Here is a 22,419-nt window from a genome sequence, read left to right as displayed (position 1 = left end):
CTCCACTTAACCATGGGAGGTTCTGTGTTGAGCCATCTTCTTGTTATGGCTTTTTTGCTCGCGGCCATGAAGATTTTAAGGAGGTATCTGTCTTTCTTTGGTAATTCAGTGTCCATATTACCCAGGTAGAATGATAAGCAAGTCCAAATAAAATTATACTGCAAGACTTCTCTAATTGTGCTTTCCACTCCTCCCCAGAAGGGTTGCCTTGATTGCGTTTCTGACTTACAGTTTTTCTCAGTCGCTTTGGTACATTTCTCAGATCAGCATTGAAATTCTCAAAACTACCTGTTCAACCTTCACATCATTGTGCACATCAAAAAAGCAGTTTCTCATTTCTTAGAACAAGTTGCAAATGCTTTGGTACATCCATGCAAATGATTATGTACAATTCTCTGCGGTTTCCTACATTATCAATTGCTTATGTCATGTTGATCAAAATGTATTGTAATGGGTCTCTGTTGAATAGTCTCACCCCCCATAACATTTAGGCATTAGCTCACAGCATGAGTCTTTACATGCAAAATGGTTGAACAAGTTGTCATAATATGTCAAGCATATTTCTATACATTGCCATTCGACTTTTTTTCTAAATCTGTCCTGAATTGGTAAATTGCTCCCAGATGAATCTTGACTTTCTCTAACGAAGGTGCATCTCATGAACCATCAACTGGCAAGTATATGGAGCTCAGCGTAAATTCTGACAGGAAGACTTCTAAATTCAATCACATTTCTCTCTCTTCTAAAACTGAACAGCTGTTAGAGGCATTCACTTTTATCTAACTAATCAGAAGCGGCCTTGAATTTCACGAGCCAATCACAGCATGACATCCCTGTTTTAAACCTGTCTCTCTCTGCTGCTCAGTTGTCATTTCAGGCTAAGAGCACAACTCTCCTCCTCCCCTTGCTCCTCCGGTCTTCCTCGTGCACGGCTCCTGGTTCCTCCTCCGAAAGGACTGCCATCGGCTCCTCTGTTCGGTTTTCGGGTTCCTCACACCACCATCAGTGTCTAGACTCCATCGGGGGGATCAGCTTCTGGCTTTCTAATCCCCTTAATATATATATCATTTCATAATGATGGAGTCTAATCTCCAAAGACTGTATATGTCATATCATGCATTTGTACAATAAATCCTTGTATATCTGCAACAAAGTCTCTCCTGATTGAAATATATAGCCGGAGCACAACACAATGTTAGAATGAACGTCAGGAGGTGTAGGAAGACTGCACTGTAATTCCTACAGCACTGCATGTACAGTTTTCCCTAAGGAGATGTCCTATGTTCACATTTCTACTTTTGTTTTTCTTCTGTATCGCAATAACATGGTCTGTCAACAAATTACAGTACAAACAGTAAAAGCGTAAATGTGAATCTTGTCCAGTCTCTTGCAATCAAACTCCCACATACACTAAGGTGTAAACTACAATTTACAATAATTGTCATCAAAACTTTAGCCATAGTTTACATCAGAACATCCCTCCAGAGAACACTGTCATATTGACAACATGACTAAGCAATTTGACTTTCTTATCCGTACACAATGACACAAGGACTTGTCATTCTGATGGCACTGACATGTTCATTGACACAGATATTTACTTTTGAGAGATGCACTAAGGATTTTGAGCAAGAGACTGGCTTTTGCAGGTAATCCATGGTGTTTTGCTATTTACCAAAGCGACTGAGAAAAACTGTAATAGAGACAGCCTTAGTCTTTCAATAACAGAAACCTGTTTCCAATAATTCTGTTATTCATTTGTTTTCCTTGTTGAATTAAACTGGAAATAATGAGACATTTAAGTAATATTACCTTACCAGTGTAGCTTAGCAAATGTTGGTCCATCACACAGTCAAGGTGTTTGCCTGCTGTTTGAAAACAATGAGGACTTCTAGTACTGCACTAATACTGCAAAGATGTAGCATTTCATTACACTGCTTGATATATCATTTTAATTCAACTGCCACACCTGAGGCAGTCAAACATCCTATGTGTAACCAAACAGCGTTGTGTGTTCAGTGTGCTAATTATTCCATATATATATATATATATATATATATATATATATATATATATATATATATATATATATATATATATATATATATATATATATATATATAGCAGCAGGATACTTCCTGATTAGGTTTATGTGTTAATGTGTTTTTTTAGTTATTCTGGCTGATTAGACCTCTGCACAGGTTGAAAGTGAAAATGATGTGACATCACCAAACTGCTTGTACTAATGCAAGTATGGTCACATTATTCAACCTAGATATTGATTATATGTGTGATTTCTGTGGACTGTATATATACAAGAATGTTCTGGGTGGAGGTAGACACATTTCTAAAAAAGGACACAAGATAAACATTGAAATACATGTTTGATGTGATGCTATATTGTCAAGATACTATTGAAAATAACATGATGTTTATTATACAACTATTTATTCTTTTTGGAAAATTCCATATCCATAAGAAAAATGGTCAGGAACCAAGCCAACTTTCCTGCACTTCATAAATTAATTTCAGCAATATGGCAACCTTTTATTTAATATTAAAAACACAATTAACATTAAGACCTTAAAGTTATTAGATGAATATAATATCAAAATGATATGACGTTGATGGCTGAGTGCAGGGCGAGTTTGGTAGAGAGAAGATTATTATGACTGTACCTTAGGTCGGTCACATCCGTTTTTAAAACAGCCAACATTTCATAGCAAAGTCACTTTATGGGAATGGAATCACGGCAATAAGAGGATTTGTTCATGGGGGCAAAGTGAATCCGCGCCAAATGTTCACAATGAGTTTAACTATGGTGAACTTTGACACACAAATTCGTTGTTAATCAATCGCAAACAGTTTGACAGCATTGATCTTTGAGGGAACAGAATGCTGCTGAATAATCCAAAATTTCTAGAGAAAGCTGTAGTTTTCTAGTTTATTAGCCGGGTTTCACTCATATCCAACCCTTCTCTTTTAGAGCTCTTAAAGAGGATTTATTTTCAGACAATTATAAGGGTTAAATGCAATGGTACAAATATGTCTTGAATACAAACTCATTGTAAGTGATGAAGCTATCAAGAGCTTTTTTACCCTCTTCAATAAATGATGTTCAATTGCCAGGGGGAAGTAAACTGCACAATTCAGAGCTGACTGAATCTATTATTAAATCACCTTGAATTTATACCTTTTACCATATTTTTTATTACCAGTTTAATGTGGTCAAGAGTTTACAATAAAACTGCAACTCACCTACTAATGACAATGTTAGAAATCCTTAATACAATGATAGACACTGTGGGCCTGACTGGATCCAATGAGCCACTCTACACTTTGTAAAAGATATTTTCCCCCTTGCTGCCAAACAAATAAATGCCACCTGCAGGTGTTACGTCTTCTGTCTCTGTCTCTAACCTGTAATACGGAGAGACAGAGTAGTTTTGTATTGTATTATGGAAAAAGCTACAGGGTCAGGGTAAAGCTCACTTTACAATTTTCTAAACCATTAAGAACATTTTATAGTATTCTTCCAAGCCATCTTCTGCATGCATACAGCAGGTTAGAATATTACTGTTCTGAATGCTAAAAGTGTGTGAGCTACTTCTGCTACTGCTACTACTGGGCAGAGTGATATGATTGCAGCACCTGAGAAGCCCCGAGCAGATCAGCAATGCTTCGCCTTTCTGAGAATATAGTTCCCAGTTTGTATACGGTTAGAAGATGGCTGTGTCTCATGCGACCTTGTTATTTGTACATGCTGTGACTATACAAATCACAACATGTAAATAGGAACATGTTGGCGTTATTTTGTCACTTATTCGGAGCAGTAGGCTAGTTGGAACCGATTACCTTCAGGATCCGTGCTAGGCTAAGCTACCGGTGGAGCCGTCTGACAGAGTTACAACACGCACAGAAATGAGAAGGGTATGTATGGACTTATCTAACTCTGGGGGTTACGGTGAATAAGCTAAAGTCCCAATAAGTCGGCGTGTTCCTTTAAAAGAAACCAGTTTTGAGTGTTGGTAGTAGACAGAATGTGAACAAAGATCTAGGTCCCTATCTTGTACCCAGCGCAGCGCAAAGCCCGACGCAAGTATCTTTGTTAGTTTAAGACGCAGTTGTCAATTTCCCGTCCAGCGCCCACGTCGTTTAAATAGCAAATGCACCTGTCTTCAGGTGCATTCTTGGCTTATTTCTATCTTGAGGCAGCGGGAAGTGATCGCGCCATTGACCAACAAAAACCTGGTCTAAAGTCAATAACGCTGCATTTCATTGTTATTTTAACAGCGCATTAATAAAATGTGCCTAGGCTCGTTCACAGCACGCGCACACTATGCCTTGTACACACACAGGGACGCGCAGCAGCACACAAGCATGCAAAAGTTTAAAATAAAATTATTACAATGGGAAATACTATTATGATATGATCTGCTCACGCGCTTTCACTTCACGCACGAGCAGATCAGTTTCTTCTCCTCTTCTTCCTCTCATATTCTCCTTCCTGCTTAGCAAATCCGCCATCATAATAGCAATGCGTCAAGGTACAAACGCGCCTGGCTTTTACAGGGAATGGGAGATGACACTCTGATTGGTTTATTGCATGTTTCGCCCAAAACACACATGATTACAGTTTTTCTTGATTGCTTTGACCTGCTTAAAGAAACTGGGATCCACTCGGTTTTCATCATCACTGTCTTAGCAGAGCAGAAGACACCGCTTGCAAATGTGTTAACCCTTTCTCATTGGATTGGCACATTTTCCCCACCCTTTTGCAGAACAATTAACACGGATGTCATTCAAGCAGGCCAAACTCCATTGTTTTAGCTATGGTAACCAAACAGAAACCATCTGTTCCTAACTATTAGAAACTACCTCCATCAGTAAGAAATCACTGAAGCACCTGTTTGACACTCCTTCACACAAATCTTCAATTAGCAATCAGTCTGCAGGCCTTAAAGGTGCAGCGTCTGTGTTGTTCTTTGCCAACATGGATGGAAGAGGTCAAAGGCAGATGAGAGTGAGAGGAAGAGGTAGAGGGGTCCGAGGAAGAGGAGTCCGAGTGCGAGGTGGAGGTATAGTTGGAAGGGCTCAGGTTGCTGATGAAATTCGGTCAACTATTATTGATCACGTTATCAATCATGGCCATGTGACCCCATCATCAAGACAGAAGAGGCTGAGTATCAATAGTGGCTATTTCTTATACTCTACAGTAATAGATGTTTATACTTTACTGTAAGAGATTTTATTGTTATTTTCTTAATTTCTTATACTCGAATATATTTTATTTTGGTTTACATGTATTTTGTGTAATATTTACAGTATTTCAGTTTTCAGCCATAGTTTGAAAATAAGAATCAATGGAATCAATAACATGTGCGTCAAAGCATTTCTGATTCTGGATCCAATTCTTTATAAGAAGTCAAATTTGCCAACAAATGTCACTGGCATGAAAGCTACATACAGTAATAGGCTACAATGACAAGCAATGGTGCACTGATTTGCACTGAGTGCTGTATTTTGTATTTTGTAGTCCACTGTGTAATGGTTGATTGGAAGAGCTCATACACTTGTTTGCAAGTTGTGTTGTTTGAAGGCAAAATTAGCTTTTGTTGCATATTTTAAATGTTTTGGCACGGTTAGAGCCTTTTGCAAACAAAATGTGTCATTTTAACCATGAGTGCCACTGTTTCGGCCTGTGTGTTGACTGTTTTGGAAAATGTGGAGTTTGAGTTGACTGCTGCATCAAAGCAATCAAGAAAAACTGTAATTAAGACAACTAAGTACAACCCTTTTGAACCATGCAACTGGCGCACGGACCCCTGAAAATCGCTTGTTTATCTATAGTATGATTGTACAGTAGCCTATAGTACCACGGTAGGCTAATTATCAAAAATCTATGTGATTGAGTTTCATTTCAGAATAGCTTTTAGTGTGTCTTATAATGTGCTGTTTTATGTATGTATATGTATATATGTATATGATAATTAGAACCTGTGTAAATTGTCTTTCAGTAGTATCATGAAAAGCACTCTATAAACTAAATGTATGCTATACGTAGTTGTGTAACGAATTATCTATCTTATTTAAGCATTTTAAGTAATGTAAAGCTATAATTTTGCGTGACCAAGACTGTTACCAGAAAATTTGTGTTGCAAGGGTACATGCAAAATGCAGGGCTCTAGGAGGTGTAGCAAACGTTTCTTAATACATCCATGGGACTATCTGCCTGGCATCTGCTGAAATTCACCATGACGTGAGTCCCGGAGAGCGGCTGCATGTTGTCTCGGGGACGTTTGCCCAGTCTGCAAACAATTGTTATTCAACATCTTTCCGAACCCGTGTTGATTAACTTAATCAAATAGTAGCCTATCACCAAGGAGGAGCTCCTTCAGCAGGTGACCGCTGGAGCAGGCGCTGTGCACACTATGCTTTGGGGAGAAAAGCTTTCCATGCTGTCTCTTTTTCATACACTCTCACACAAGTTAATAAAACGTGCGAACGAATTAGTAACTCTTGGCCATGAATTAATTAAAACTTGCTAACAAATTAGTATCTTGTGGCCAAGAATTAATTAAAATGTGTGAACGAATAGGCATCTTGTGGCCACGAGTTATTTATAACGTGGGAAGGAATTGTATTGCCACGCAATAGCATTTCGTGGCCTCAATATAAACACAATTATATCTGTGATCCTTCCGGGGCTCCGTAGAACAAATGCTGTTGGTCATTCAAAATATTCAAAAAAGTAAAGTTCATATTTAAAGTTAATGGTCCATCTGAGAAAGTAACTAACTACATTTACTGAAGCAGGTAGTATAAAGAACTTATTTGAGTAATTTAATTTCATGACATCTTGTACTCCTCCCCCCATACATTTGTTTTGCCACTACTGATGTTTCAAAGATAATGTGTATTTATGTGATAGCTATAGTAGCTGTTACTTTGCAGATCAAGACTTTACAACAATTCATACTTTATAACTTGTTCATATCCTTTTATATATTTTATAATGCATGTTTTATACTTTATCTTACACTGTTTTTTGTATTTATTTTTGAATATATACTGTACCTTTTCAAAGAAAGATTACTGTATGTGATGTCATCTCAGATTCATGGTTGCTGCCAGGGTTAGGATTTAGGAGAGAGCTTTTATATAAATCCACTGGATCAGTTCAGGCCCAGTGATGCCAGTTCATCCTACAACAAAATCTGAAGAGCAGTTTGAATAGCGACTTAAACCACAGAAGTCATAATGTGGCGGCAGACTCCCCACATCACCCAGGGGACTGGAGGGATTAAAATATCATCAGATTTTGTATTCATTTGTTTTTCACAAAGACTCGACATGAATAGGTCCCACAATGTCCTCAACCATTTTTACACACTAGCTCTGTAATAACGCACTGTACTGGCAAAACAAGTTTTCTTTTTCCAGAAAACACCTTTTCACTCAGTTTTAAGTTTGTACATATAAAGAGTAAAGTGAGTCATCTGCTGTTGCCACTTGCCATAATAATATTCTTCTCAGTAGTCCGTATTACTCAGCACAACCAAATAATGCAGTTCTGTGTATCTGTCTGATTCTGCTGTTTTAATCAATCATGTGTTTGAGGCTTTCCAATGACTAACTAAGTAGCATATTCTCTCAGCCTCGGAAGAATAAACAGTACTTGCAGAGTACTTGCGGTGGCATTTAATTATTTGACTCTGTTGTGATTTTTCGTTAGACAGACACGACTTGTGCCTCTGATGCTCTACTACCAATTATGGTGTGAAATGTGAACTCTCCCCTGCATGGCTGAGCTGAGCATTATCTAATGTTTCATCAACAACAATTTAGTGCTTTCTCGTGTACAAAGTGAGAAAAATAACACCTATCAGGTTCCCACTGCTGTTAAGATTTGGCAACATGAGTTACGGATTTTTGACACCCTGCTGTGAAAAGGTTGATGTCTGCAGCTGATGGAACTGAACATTTATCTACATAGAGACCTGCTTTATCCAATATGTTTTTAATATTTGTGATGCAATGTAAATGCCAAGTCATATACAGTAAAAATCATACCTGATCCAAAAACATACATGATTTTTAACCATTGAAATGGATTATGATGTTAATGTAGAATATGTACAGTGTTAATATTTGGCATCTAGGCTATGACATCGTCACACACAACAAGGAAGCACCAAACCCCTATCAACATGTGAATAGAATGAAATTTCAATACAAATCTGCAATTAAAAGCTCAGTAAATGTACTTTCTAAAATACATTCTTTCTGTAATGATCATGGACAAAAAAACGGAATGTTTTTTGACCAAACAACAACTCCCACCCTGGAACAGAAGAAAATTGTGTTGACAAACTGAGTCTTTACTTGTCAAAATGCAATGTAAATTTATTTATTTTCATTGTTAACCTGCAATTGAACAGAATGACGTACCTCTTAAAGATCAAGGACACACAACCATGTTATTTTCTTAGCTGTCTTCCTCCCAAAGATGTATGATGATTAAAATCTATAAAAACACGGTGAAAGTAATAAACCACACCAAAACCTCTTAAAATACTGAATTGCTTGATATTTCCTTCTCTCTGTGCTGTATATTTGCTTTACTGCACACATAAGGTGTTCTCTGCTGCTCTCTCTGCTCTGTGTACCATACCAGGAAAATGGAGGATGGCCTACATTTTACAGCTAATCCTAATGACATTCTCATGGCTGCCAGTCATTCACCTCTCTCTTTCCTCTCTCTTACTCTCTCCCGTATTGAAAGTGCCCCTCAGCCCATATAGTGAGAGAAACACATCAGTTGGAATACAATTTTGCTCAGTTACTAAGCCCAAGATCTCTGCGGTACATTCCCTCTAGCCTTGAAAATCCTTGAAAGTCTATGTCGTTGAAATAAAGGCCACCTTAAAAGTTTTTTCTTAAAGTGCTCATATTATGCTTTTTCCCTTTCCTTTATTTTGTTATATATCGTTTTTGTGCATGTAATGGGTTTACAAAGTGAAAAAGCCCAAAGTCCACCCCAAAGGAACTTACCATCTCCAACAGAGAACACTGTTCACAAACTGCTCCAAACAGCTCTATTGTAGTCCAGCCTTTACTTCCGTGACAAACGTACGTCACTTTGTAACACACGTTATAATGCTCGCCTAGCTGCTAGTGTGGCTCCCTCATACTCTGGAACTGACTGGCTAGTAGTGCTAGCTACTGCAGCATGTGCGACTCTAAACAAAGATGGAATAGAAGTGAGATGCCTCACTCTGTAGCTAAAACAGAGAGCTCAACACACAGGGTGAAAAGAGGAGCTGCAGCAATGTGCAGTACAACAAAAATATGGTCTTTTTTGAAAATGAAACCATGTAAACCTATTCTGATATAACCTCTAAATACAATTATGAACCTGAAAAGGAGCATAATATGAGCACTTTAAATGAATGGATAGCATAAAAGCACTTGATTTTCTGAATTAAAATCTAGCATGCAGACTATAGCTTGCAGACATTCATGATCCCCAGAGGACTCCCAAATCCCATTTCAATCCTCACACACAATCCTGTCAAGTTTGCAAACTTTGCACACGTTACCTCTTTCTTAGCCTTTTTTACTGGCTACCCTGCCAAACCCGCTTCCGGCAGGTTAATTTGTCGGAATTGCTACTGTAGATTATAGGTAGAAAGTTACAGTTACTTGCTCTATCAACAGAAAAACAGAGTCAATAAGGCTAGTTATTACCACCCGATTCAGTGTTTCACTTTTATCTTTGCTCAATCCCTGACCGTAAATTAACCTTCTGGGGCGTGGTCAGCCCCGACAAAACGTTTGCGTTGAAGACTCAATCACACTGCCGTTTTGATAAAACAAATTTACATAGAGACTGGGTAAGACATCTTAAAGACCCAGCAAACGAGAGATAATGTACCTCAAAGCTTGTTGCACACATCATTTTACACCATTTTGAGGAAACATGTCGTTCGAACCGGAAACCATAGCAAAACGGTGCACACCTTTTTGAGATTGAATGTGCCCCTGCTCAGCCATGCTCCGTTTTGTTAACAAGAAGTGCAGCATTAGACTAGCCAATGAGTGAGTTATGACATTGAGATGGGCACTTTCATGCACCAAGACAAAGAAACCAGCTTGCTCACAAGCTCAACAAAGTCATGCAAAAGACTTTGGAGCATATGGAAGCGCATCATGCTGCAGAAGTGGTTTAAGACATTCATATGAATGTTGTGATACTTTTGTTCCATTGTGAAATCTTGGCACTATTCTTATCTATTCCTTGCAAATCCAAGTGGACCCAAGAACTTGTTCTTCTGCTCATGTATAGTATCACATTATTTTTATGTATATGTACTTTGTACATGTCTACAATATAATGCTTCATTCCTGAGCTTGTAACTTGAAGAAAATAAAAAGCTGCTTGGGACAGATAAAAGAGATTACATTAAAAATAGATCTGCTCTCATGCATCTGTTAATACTTGCAGACCTCAGACATCTTTGGATTTTGGTGTGTAGTGGATTTTGTGCTGAAATGCACAAAGATAAAATACATCAATTATTTCAAACCTCATGACTGCATTTTTTCTGGCCCCCAAGCTTCATAAAACACATTCAGATTACATTATTACATTACATGTCATTTAGCTGACGCTTTATCCAAAGCGACTTACAATTGCTATATATGTCAGAAGAATAGCGTTGATTATGCATTGTGACATTCACTAACTTTGATTCTTTGATTCTGAACTTTTGGGATATACTGTACAATAGTATCTTATTTCAGATGTAGGCAGCGAACAGTGAGATGCCGTACATGTGTAACAGTACAACAGACGACACAAAGGAAACCAAAAAAGTTTTCCAATCAACAGTTCTTCCAGTCTTTCTTCTTGCTTCAATATCTTCACAAAATGAAAAGACACGCCGCACTTCCTGCTCTCTGGCACACAACTCATTCTGCAGTTTCTCACCGAGACAATCTCAATTTTACCAAACTCTATTACTTACAGCTTGAGCTATTGCAGAAAGTCCAGCTAAGAATAGGGCTCAGAGTTCCATTTACATGATACATTTGGTGGTGGGAATTTCTTTATTTCTCTGGTTCATAGATATGAAGTCATTCTTGCCATTTTTCCTGATATAGTTGAACTGAACTGAGCTGTTTAGTCTGACCTGTGGTCACTCAGCTCTTTTAGCCTCCAACGGGTCCTCTGGTAAAGTAACCAGCCAGACAAAGAGCTTTTACTCCATAGTTTCTGATTTATAGATACCATTAGTGGGCTACATTCTCTGTGCAATCACCTAGCTCTGGCAGAAATGGACATTCTCATGTTACTATATGTCCAGCTTGACTGATGGTTTTTATCGTTACAATTTGAAATTACAGAACCTTTATGGCTTTCAGTGTTTTGTAAGCCAGCCTCCTTATTAGTGTGCTTACTTCAGTGTAGCACACTCTTAATATTTTTGGTTGCTTTTTCGCTGTTCACGTACTGTACTTATCAACAGCAACACATTCTCATACCTAAACAACAGAATAGGTCAGTTGCCAGTGACTCCCAGACTGACATATATGACCGTTCTATTTACTGATGCACGGTGACCATTTTAAACATGTGACAGCAGTGGAAGTTTTAATCATGTGACGGTTCATTTTAACGTAAGAGCAGCCGTTTTAAACACAAAATTTACATTGTGAAACGGAACAAGTTAAGTTTAGGCAACAAAAATACTTAGGGTTAGGAAATCATCAGGGATTGGCTTGAACTGAGTCACCTAAAACTATTACAATCTTAAAGTAATCCTTGACTTTCGGTTTCACATGGGACACTAAACCCTGTCTCCTGAGTGAAAGTCCTGTTTTGTTTGACCCATCCACCTCCCTACATTAACTCCAAAAGTGGAATTTGGCGCTCTTAAACTTTGTCACTTCACATCTTTGTTTACTACCAGGATATTTACCATGGTCACGAGAGGTTGCTGCCTAACAGCAAAGACAGATATGGGTCGTTATAAACTGCTGGCACAATCGACTTATACGACTGTTTTCTGGGTGACGACGCTTTTACTTACAAAATGTTCAGCTTCTTGAAGTGATACATGATACTATTTGATTATTTCATATCTTTCATCATCTTGTAAATATTCAACTTTTTAAAAAACTGCCTGGACTGTTCAAACTTGTCCCTTCATTATCCCTGATCATTACTATTTAACTGATATTTCAACGGCTCTCAGTTTTTACACTTCAACTGACATTTGACATGATCAGTGCTTACCCTTCAACTGCTGCTTAGATAAAAAGTCATACTTAAACTTCGTACTATGCTTACATCTCAACTGATAATTCAACTGTTATCAGAGTTTAACACTTCAAAGGACATTTCAACTGCTTTCATAACTTACATATCAATTGACATTTCAACTGCTTCCAGCACTTACACTGACAACTCAGCAGCTCACAGAGCTTACACTTCCCGACACTTTAACTGCTATCATCCCTTACTCTTCAAACGATATATGTTGAGTGCTTTCAGTCCTTTCACTTCAACTCCTTACAGTACTTACACTTAAATTTACACAATCAGCTGTGTTCTCTGCTCACATACAAAGATAAACTTCAACTCTGTACAATGCGTACACCTCAAATGACAATTCCTCTGCTGTGACATTTTAACTGCTTTCAGTGTTTATTTCATTATTATTATTCAAAAAAATTCCTGGAATTTATGTTAAAGAACAGTTAAAAGGTTTCTTGGGGGGGGGGGGGGGGTTTACCGGTTGTGAATAAATCACCGGCTTTGCCGTATTATCTAAATGAACCACTGTATTAAACTAACATGAACATCAAAATCAGTCTCAAAATGTTATGTTGTAAAAATGTATTATTTTGTATTTTTGTATTTCAGTATGCCTCCTGTTTCAGTGTAGCCTTGATAAAGTAGTCCTTTAATATATCAATACAGTGTTCAACTGGAACTAAAAAGATTTTAAATAATCTAAATAAAATGCAATTCATCCTTTCCAATAGCCAAAAAATAATTGCAATTATGTATTAGAATGAAAAAATGAATGAGAAAAAAAATACTAAATGTAATTGCATGAAGTGAACTATTCCCAAACCGTGTATGTGACAACTGTGACAGTGAAAGAAAGAAGAAGAGAAAATAAAAAAATAAATGAGATCTGGTGAAGGCAGTCACTAGTGGGAGACTTCTGAATGTTGATGCTGAGCTGTTTGCTGATCAGTGGTTCAGTGTGTGAGCCAGTGAGGGAGCTAAAATAGGGCAGCTGTGAGAGAGCCATTGATTGTGCCAGCACATCAGACTTATTTTAGAGTCCTACTATAGCTTCTGTCCCTGTAGATCTGTGAGGCAAAGATCCAGCCACAGACTGAGGAGGGGAAGCCCAAATGGTTTCTGTCCTTGACCTGGAAATATCTAAGGGCCCAGCATTTCTATCTGATTGAGAACTTAGGTGCTACCTCGGTTTATGATAACTCCAATATTAGTCTTTGAAATCTGCAGTGCAGGCATTTTAGCTTTCTTGAAGCATAATGTGACTGGAAAATATCATGTTATTTATTCAGTTATGACTATTCACAGCTGGCCTTAACTCCAAAAACAACGGTATGCAACTTCCTTAGTTGCAACTATGTAAGATAACCTTCACTTTTATTCAGATAGCTGTAATTTGAATGTTCAGGAAGTAGCTTTACTGTTGACTGGCGTCGTGACAAAATTTGTATTACCTTGTAAATGTTTCCCTGCAGTGAACGATGATGCTTTTTTGTTTTCTTAATGATGGAGGCAATTACAAGCTGTATAGATTGTACAACATTATCAGCAGATTGTGAGCCCTCTGGGAAAAACTTGGTTTTACTTGATATAAATAAACTTGACCTGCTACTGTAGTGTGTGTCTGTTTTGTCTTCAGCGTGGATTTTGTTTTGCCACTGTGCAAGCAAAGTAGGATTGAGGGAAATAAACCTACGAGTGATAACTAAATGACTTTATGGCCAAACAAGTTGAAGCAATAGATGATTGTGCATTGAGAGAACAATATCACAAAGCTATCCAAAATTATTTAGTCTCCTCAGGTGTCAATTTGAGGTAAAAACATTTTCAAAGGAAATCATTATTATTAAAACATAAGCATGCATGTACATTATCCTTTACTTAGCAAGAAAGGGTGCAGGCTTTTCTCATAAGAATCACAAGGTAGTAAATGCTGTTCATCCTGTTATAATTTGTTGCGTTTATAATTAATAAAAAATACAGAAAAGTTGGATGGGAATACTACACCAGAAACAATTGCAGATCATTCCTTGTGCCCTCTTACAGGTGAAGACAGTACAAAGTTAGATTTAAAAAAAAAATGTACTCTTTGGGGCAAGGCAGGAGTAGAGCAATCATTTACAGTGTAAACCAGGGGTCTTCAATGTTTTTTTTTAAGCCAAGGACCCCTTAACTGAAAATGAGACATAGCAGGGACCCCCTACTACATATTGTATTAAATAAAGTGGCATATTAAACTGGGCCTACAATAACTGTTAAGGCAACCTAAAGCCTTCTTACATACCCTTTTTGCATAAGCAATAAAAATATGAATTGTTGGCATTTTATAAACATACCTGCAAACTCAGAAGGGCTGAAAAAGGTGACACATTGTAGACAAGTTTCCTGTTAAACGACAAAAACAACCACTGGATGGAAAAAGGGTATTTTACAATAAATTTGAATGCAGCACGAGGCAGGTGTGGCGAGTTTGAAGTGAACGCAACATCTGTGTTGTTTTTCCAACAACAGCAGCTGCACACTGTCATATGTTCCTCTCCAGTGAAATACAGACAAACTTTGAAACCGTTTAGCTGTCAGCATTTTAACCGTGTTTACTCCAGCTGCTAGCTAACGGTAGGCTAATGTTACCTGCTGCCAAGTGTAGTGTTAACTAGTGTGACATGCAGTAATGTTTAAGTTGGCTCTAACGTCCGTTTCAGAGCATCAGAGAGAAGCGTAGGCATTTCAGTGGCACCTAAATAAGGCACCAAAATCCGCGTTGCAATTCGGTCCGGTAGATAACGGTCGTTAAAGCACCGGTGCCGTATTAGCAGCGGGTCCGGTGCCCCCCCCCAAATAAAAACTCTTCGGATCTACACGATTCACGTGGATGACATTTTCCCATTCAAAACAGCGATTTTCGAAAAGCGACTAGTTTGCAGGTATGTATAAATCATCTCTTAATGTTACACATGTGGCACAGTGAATCTAGGATGAACTGCAAGGCATTTTCATTTTTGAAGAAGACTTTAAAAAATTGACAATAATTTGGAGGCCCCCTCTCTCAGAGATCTCAGATCTCTGGTGTAAAGTGTAAAGTGGAACATGGTATGGTATCAATGGTATCAATCCTGCTGTACCAGAATGTCCTGATAGTTGCCCTGTTTCCCTGCAACAAGTAGAGATGGTTTCACAGATATTTGCCTGCATGGCAGACAGGCCATGCAGATCGTAAATCTACATTTTCATTTTTATCCGTTAGCCCGTGTCATCGCTGACAGTCGGGCTAAAAAGGTCTAACATTTTGCTGTTAAGTTGAGTCATGACTTCTCCTTCGCTGTTGTACCTCTCTCTCTTACTGCTGGAGATAATCAAAAAAAAAACACTGAAATTGTGTGGAAGGCACTTTGCAAATTACATTGATCTTTCCCCGGACCTGGCTCCCACCTGCCACCCATCCTAATGCCTGGCTTGTTCTCTGGTGGTGTGCACTGAGATAGGTAATGACAGCCTGAGATGTCACTGCTCAGACGCTCAAACAAGCACATGCATACAAAACATGTGCACACACAGTACTGTATGATCAGGGATGTTCCCGCATTTTAACATGATTATTGTATTTCTGTATGAGTTATTTATTTCAAAGTCATAATGGTAGTCCATTGAAAATTACTTGTTTTTCTCTTTGAAACTAGTGTTTTGCATGTTTTCATCCAACAAATAATACACTCTTTATATTTCTGCCGAACGATTATGAAGTAAATGTGACTGTTTTCCCTGCTGTTCAGACAGCCATTGTTCTCCAGTCTTTTCAGTACACTATTTTAATAAAACAAATAAAACATTTTGTGTCACTAAATACAACTAGAAATGGCCAGGGCCGTGTAATCTTTTTAAATGTCATAACCTCGAAATTCTTGTTCCTCTGCTCATTGCTATAACTGCTTTCTTGTGACCATTAGATAATAAATGTGTAAGAGTCTGATGTGGTAATTACCTGCAATCTAAATTCACCATATCAAGACCGAATTGCAGATGACAGAGATTATATCAGTCCATACAGGAAAATGAAAGTAAGATAACAGGGATTTTTCATCCCCTTACAGCTCTAGTGGCCTATAAAAACCATTATCTGCTGTCAGATGTAAGCAGTAACACAACCAGCAGAGAGCTTCAATGTCCCCCAGCGATTAGAACTATTCTCCTACTGATCTGATGTAAATCTATTCTTTGAGCTGAGTGCAATGACATTCAGATAGCAGTTGTTGTTTTTTGCCTCACACACACACACACACACACACACACACACACAGGGGGGATGCAGCGGATATGTCTCCCCCCCCCCCCAAAAAAAATATAATAATTTAGAAGAGGTAGATTTATCCCCTGAAATATGAAGCTGCTGATTTTGCTGCAGTGTACAGGCGAGCAGAGTAGGAGACAGAGGGCAGGTTGTTTGCCTGTCACACTGTTTGTGCTCAGCAAGATACAGCATGCCATCTTGTTTACTGTTATTTACCACATAATCATGGTTCATAGGGTCAGACAAGCAGAGATTGTTTCACTGTGCTTTTACAAAGTCCCAATAAAGTAGAGTAGGCTTCGTGGAGTTAATTGCCAGGGGAACCGCACTATCACTTAGTGTACCTGACTCCTAATGAGTGTCCTCGGGCTCCATGAGGCCCCTAACATGGAGCCTCTGTGGCTGTCATCGAGTGTCATTGATCGTCCAGGTTCCATCGACTTGAACCAGCGAAGTCTGTCCCACTGCAGCAGCACTCAGCCCTGTCACTCCCCTCCATCACACTCAGATTTACAGAGCCTCAAGCCTGAGTGCACAATCCAACCATATGCACACCCCACTGCACATGCAATACAATCAATGCTGCCATCAGTGTATTCTCTCCACAACCCACCATTTACAATAACACCAACCAAAAAAAAAATTTAAAAAATAGATCATGCAGTCAGTGTTGTAGTCAAGACCACCTAAAATGAGACCAAGTCATTTCCAAGACCAGAGTGTATCAAGACCAAGGCTGCGGTCGAAAAGTAAAAAAATGACCTCCTAACCACTTTTCCTTAACACCGATGGTAAACGTCATGAGGTCAAGGAAAGGTGTGAAGGAGAATTCAAAAGGAATAAGGATAAGACAACCGCGGTGCGAGGGGAATGCGCCTGCCCTTACACTCAACTGTAATCATGCGACGGCGGATGTTATCGTGGGTCTGCCAGCGCATCTGGATACTTTGCCCTGTGCGTTCTAAACGTGATGTTTCATGCAGGCTTAATAAACGGGGACAACCCTGGGGAAAATATTACTTCATCACCATTTGTTCCCCTTCTTATTCTGCTATAATTATGTTGTTTCATGTGAAGCACCCATTGCATGTAATTTCGTTATTATAAAACACTGGGCTGTAGGCTGTTTCTTGTATGAAAGGTGTTCAGCAAATAAAGTTTATTTTCATTATTGGTTGCTCAACTCACCCTCCTGTCCACTCATGAATCCCGATTAGGATGATTGTATGAAAATAATTGTTACATGTATGCAAGATAAGCACAACGCGTTAGACCTACGAATCTACTGTAGTCTACATATTCTATGTTATAAGGGTTAGATGGACAATTAGATTAGACAATATTAGACAATATTCTCTAAACTGTAAACAGAGCAGAGCTGTCTGCTGCTGCGCGCATTTACACACGAGGACAGCAGTCAACAGAGTTACTCCGATTATTTCATAAGCTCAAAGTCGAGTTATGTTTTCTCTGTCAACTTTATAACTACAGTTTTTAGTTTTGCTATTTAAATGTCCCACAATATCAGCTACAGTGAGATTACTGCGCACATGGAAACATTTACAGTTTTACATTACAGCCTTAATCATTACAGTAAATCTTTGAAGAAAACACTGATACATCACTACAATGCATCATTTAAAAGCAATAGCCTACAGAGACTGTAGCAAGGGTGCAAATAACTTATTTGGGTTGGTGTGGGGGTATTTCAGGTAATTGATTTAAATGCTGTCAGAGCATTCTCACATTATATTCCTACTTTTATACATGGTCATAATAATGTAGTCATATCTGTAGTGAGTTTTTAACAAAACATATATATTGAAATAAGCCAGGGGGCAAACAGGTAACTTGTTTCAGACGCTGCTCTTGGCTATAGATAAACCAGTGTCCGGTGCGCTGGTTAACTTTGGATTCAGCAATCCATTCAATCACAGTTCTATAAACGCATGCTCACTGTCGTGTTACTCATTGAAGAGTTAAGTTCTCACATTAACCCATTTATTAAACCACTCAAACTGTGCCATAAAGTATCATTATTAGGCCTATAAGATGTGTTGCAATGTCTCACTGGAAATAAAATACACGCACAGTGAGTACAGGATTGCGGCACTACTGCGCACCTTATATTGATTATGAACGGCGAAATGGTGATGCGTTGCTTTAAATTTTGCTTCCGCAAGGACTTTTTGGACAGCATTATCTCCTTTCCTTCGTAAAGAATGGTCCAGTGTATCCTATGCTAAAGGAGATAACAAAGGAAGCAATGAAGCACCTTTCCTTATCACTTAGACAATTGGAACGGCTCTTATCATGGCAGCCACTTAACTACTTCCAGTCATTTCACTCCAAATTTGACTATTCGACCGCAGCCCAAGACTTTGAGTGGTTGAGACCGAGACAAGACCAAGACCAGACCAAACAACTGAAACTAGAGCCCTGAAACATACAGTACATACACACAACTAGCTAATATGTATAGCTAATATTCGCTAAATCACTTTGGGTGAGGGGTGAAGAGATTTCTGAAGAGTTTTGGTACAGAGGCAGATTGATAACGTTAGCTAGCTAGCATCACTAGCGTCACTTACACTTAGCTTACCTTTCTTTATGCTGCCTTACTAAGTGCCGATACAAATTTTACGTGGTCCTAGCTGTGTCGGTTAGCATTACATTGCAGAATTTACAAACAATTGTGTGTTTTCTTTTAGATGTTGATGTTGTTACACTACACATGTAAGAGAATGTTTTATTACAGAGTTCTCTGTTGATTTGTGTTTGTCGGCATGCCAGAAATGCAATGTGCCATGACGTAGGTCCCCTTCAAGGCCAGGCTAATGTTGGAAGTCCCTCTAGTGGACAGAACGTGTAACAACAACCACATGCTTATAGTGGTATTGACAATGCATAAGTGTGAGTAGTGTAGTAATAACAGGCTGCATTTCAGCATTTAATATTTGAATATTTAAAAAAATAACAAATGAAATTAGAATGGTATTATAGAGGAAGACTGACAGCTCTAATGGAAAGGCAGAGGAGTTTGGGAGAAACGGAGGGGGGTGGGTGGAAAGGGGTGGTGAGGGGTAGGGGAAGCCTCAATAAAATCAATTACTATCATTGCCATGTGCCAGGCGGTGAGAAATAAGCAGGGCATGGTGTGGACAGCCGCCAAGATAGATCTGATGGTGCGAGTACAGATGGCATTCTCACACCAGCGCTGCCCAATGGCATACCGCAGAGTGGGTGTGTGGCTCGGAGACAAAGAGAGCGCGCAGATGGACTGAACAGCTGAGATGGATGCTAACGTGCTTTCCATTGCTCCACGCAGGCTGAATAGGCATTGTTTGTTTGTTTCAAATAAAAAGATGATTATGCAGGTTTTTCAGAAGAAGGAAAAAAAAAAACTCACAATCACCCGCGCTCCTGCATGATGCATCATCAGTATTCAAGCTCCATATTAATCAGCACTAATGCATTTTCCTCCTAATGAGATGAGTTTATTGAGTCCTAAAGCAATCTTTGCACTAATAAGCTGTTTACAAGCAAATCAATTATGGAAGAAAAGGACATGCATAGTCAATGTGCAGAGAAACAATCAAATCAAAGCAGATTATTGTGAAATTTTGTATAATCACAGGACTCAGTGGTGGTTTTTCAAGGGCATATTTTTTGTCATGTACTAACTCAGTCGAACTCAGTGAGCATAGCGTTAGAGTTTTTTAGAGATAAATTAAAAAGTTGAATTCTTATTTTCTGCAGGGGAAAGTTAGCCTGGTTGACACCAGACCCTTCTCAGTTAAAGGGGCATCACCAACGGACGCGGCTCAAATGCCTCTGGGCGCAATTGGATAGTCCTTCAACCAATCAGACCAACGATCCGGGTGACGTAGCAGCGACAGCGGCATCAACGGGTTGCAGCACTTCGGTGGCCGTTATGTTGAATGTAAACAGAAAGCTGCTTGCCATCGCTGCGCTATCGTCATCGTGTAAAGCCCGCCTCAATGGTTGTGATTGGTGCCTCGATTTGGAAAAATTGGAAATGGGCTTGAATAGGATCTTGACCAGACTGACTTGGAGAGAAAATCTCAAATTTGCAAGAAGTTTGTCAGGGTTTTCCCAGGCTAGGGGAAAGTGTGTGCTAATAAAAACAAGAGCACCAAATGGAGGATCAATTAATTTACTTTTTTTTAAAAAAAGCAGCTTAATGTTTTTTAAAGCAGCTTCAGAAAACTGAGATTCTACTCTGCGGCTTGTATTGAATGCATCCTCATTGACAGGGCAATTAAGTAAAATAAAGTTGGCCAATTCTCTGAACAAACTTCTTCCCTTTCTTCTTCGTTATAGACAAAACAATCTACAAGGTTTTGTGATGCTCGTTCACTGCTGCAGACCGCCCACTGTCAGGCTCATTATGTTAAACTCTGATGCAGAGCCAGCCTCGCTGATCAATCACAACTCTGCAGAGATCCACTTGTGTTGTATAGAAAAACCGTTGCTGACTGCTATTGGCTGACTGTCATTGCACTTAGCTCAGAGATTTCCATCAGCGATTTCTTACCGCTGCAAAATGAGTTCAAGAGGCAGGTTCCTAGTAGTGCATGGGTCCATTGATTTCTTAGGATGTGTGTGTCGCTGCATATTTCAATACAGAGCTGAGGGGAGGGGGGAGGGGGGTAATTACATCATGCCTTTGTTATTTTTGGATTCATATTACCTTAAGATTTTAAAATTATAAAGGGGGTTTTAGCTTTTTTAAGTTCTAAATCTCCTGAGATAATTAGATTTGATCAAGAAATCAAAATGCTCCTTTAAAAATGTTCAGCCATACATAGCTACCTGTTCACTGCCAGCTCCTCAGCTTGATTTAGTTTCGTGTTGAATTTTTAAAATGCCCCAAAAATTGGATTCAGAGGTTTTCGGGGGGGGGGGGGGGGGGGATGTATTAATTAAGGGGTCAGAGAGCCTCTGAGACAGCCCCTTTATTTCCCACACTGGTTTGGTATACCAAAAACGTTCATCCACCTGTGACCATAAATATTCAGAGAATGTTGCATGGGATTTTGGCCAGATGTGGAGCTACTGCATCTGGACAGCTGGAGCAGACAACATGTTCAGATTCCTTTGCAAGTTGAGCAGAAATTACTTTGAAACATCAAAGTAGTCACAAGATATGTGGTTATAATGTAACAGTCAGAAGGAGAAGGCTGTTTAGACTCCGGTGTGTTACCTTCAAAAGCCCCACTTATTTATTGTGTGGGCCCTTACTAATAAAATTACATTTACTACAAATGTACAAACTACAAATCATTCACTTTCCACATACTTAAATATATAGAAAAAACGTGAGACATTTATTTTGCCATAGCATCATAAAATTCAAAATGTGTCTTATTTCAGCCCCCTCACTTAGTTCTCCCCATTGTATTGGGAGTCCTTGGTGTTCTGTGTGCTCCGCTGCTGCACATCATCAAGACTGAAAATGTGGAGATTAGCGGCAGGCATTTTCTCTGGAATAGAGGAAGCACGAAAAAGACGGTTTTGTGGAAAAAGTAATTTCAAGTTTAAAAAAAAAAGTTCCTTAAAATGTGTCTCCCATAATCTCTAAAATATAATGAAGTTTCCATTCTGTATGATTGGAGACCACAACAACGAATGTCACTAAAGAAATGGATATGGAAAGTATTCACATGCAGAAAGTGAAAATAAAAATCGTGCAAAAATGGAACAAAATGAGACATTAATTGTAGACTTTATATTCAAACCTCGTATGTCTCCAAACTTCTTCTTTTCTTCTTCATCTTTAAAACATTGGTTC

At 38.8% G+C, this 22,419-nt stretch overlaps 1 long non-coding RNA gene across 1 annotated transcript; it reads right to left on the bottom strand.

The window, feature by feature from the left end:
• Positions 1-458: 458 nt before the first annotated feature.
• LOC116067338 lies at positions 459-17,449 on the bottom strand. The gene is made up of 3 exons (XR_004109178.2): positions 17,391-17,449; positions 8,561-8,568; positions 459-470 (listed from the first exon to the last, which is right to left on the bottom strand). It is a non-coding gene; the product is annotated as an uncharacterized LOC116067338 (long non-coding RNA).
• Between the last annotated feature and the right edge of the window lie 4,970 nt (positions 17,450-22,419).

Source organism: Sander lucioperca, chromosome 3 (assembly GCF_008315115.2).
Source record: "Sander lucioperca isolate FBNREF2018 chromosome 3, SLUC_FBN_1.2, whole genome shotgun sequence".
In the NCBI taxonomy this organism is placed as follows: domain Eukaryota; kingdom Metazoa; phylum Chordata; class Actinopteri; order Perciformes; family Percidae; genus Sander; species Sander lucioperca.
This window is presented reverse-complemented; position numbering and strand designations above follow the sequence as displayed.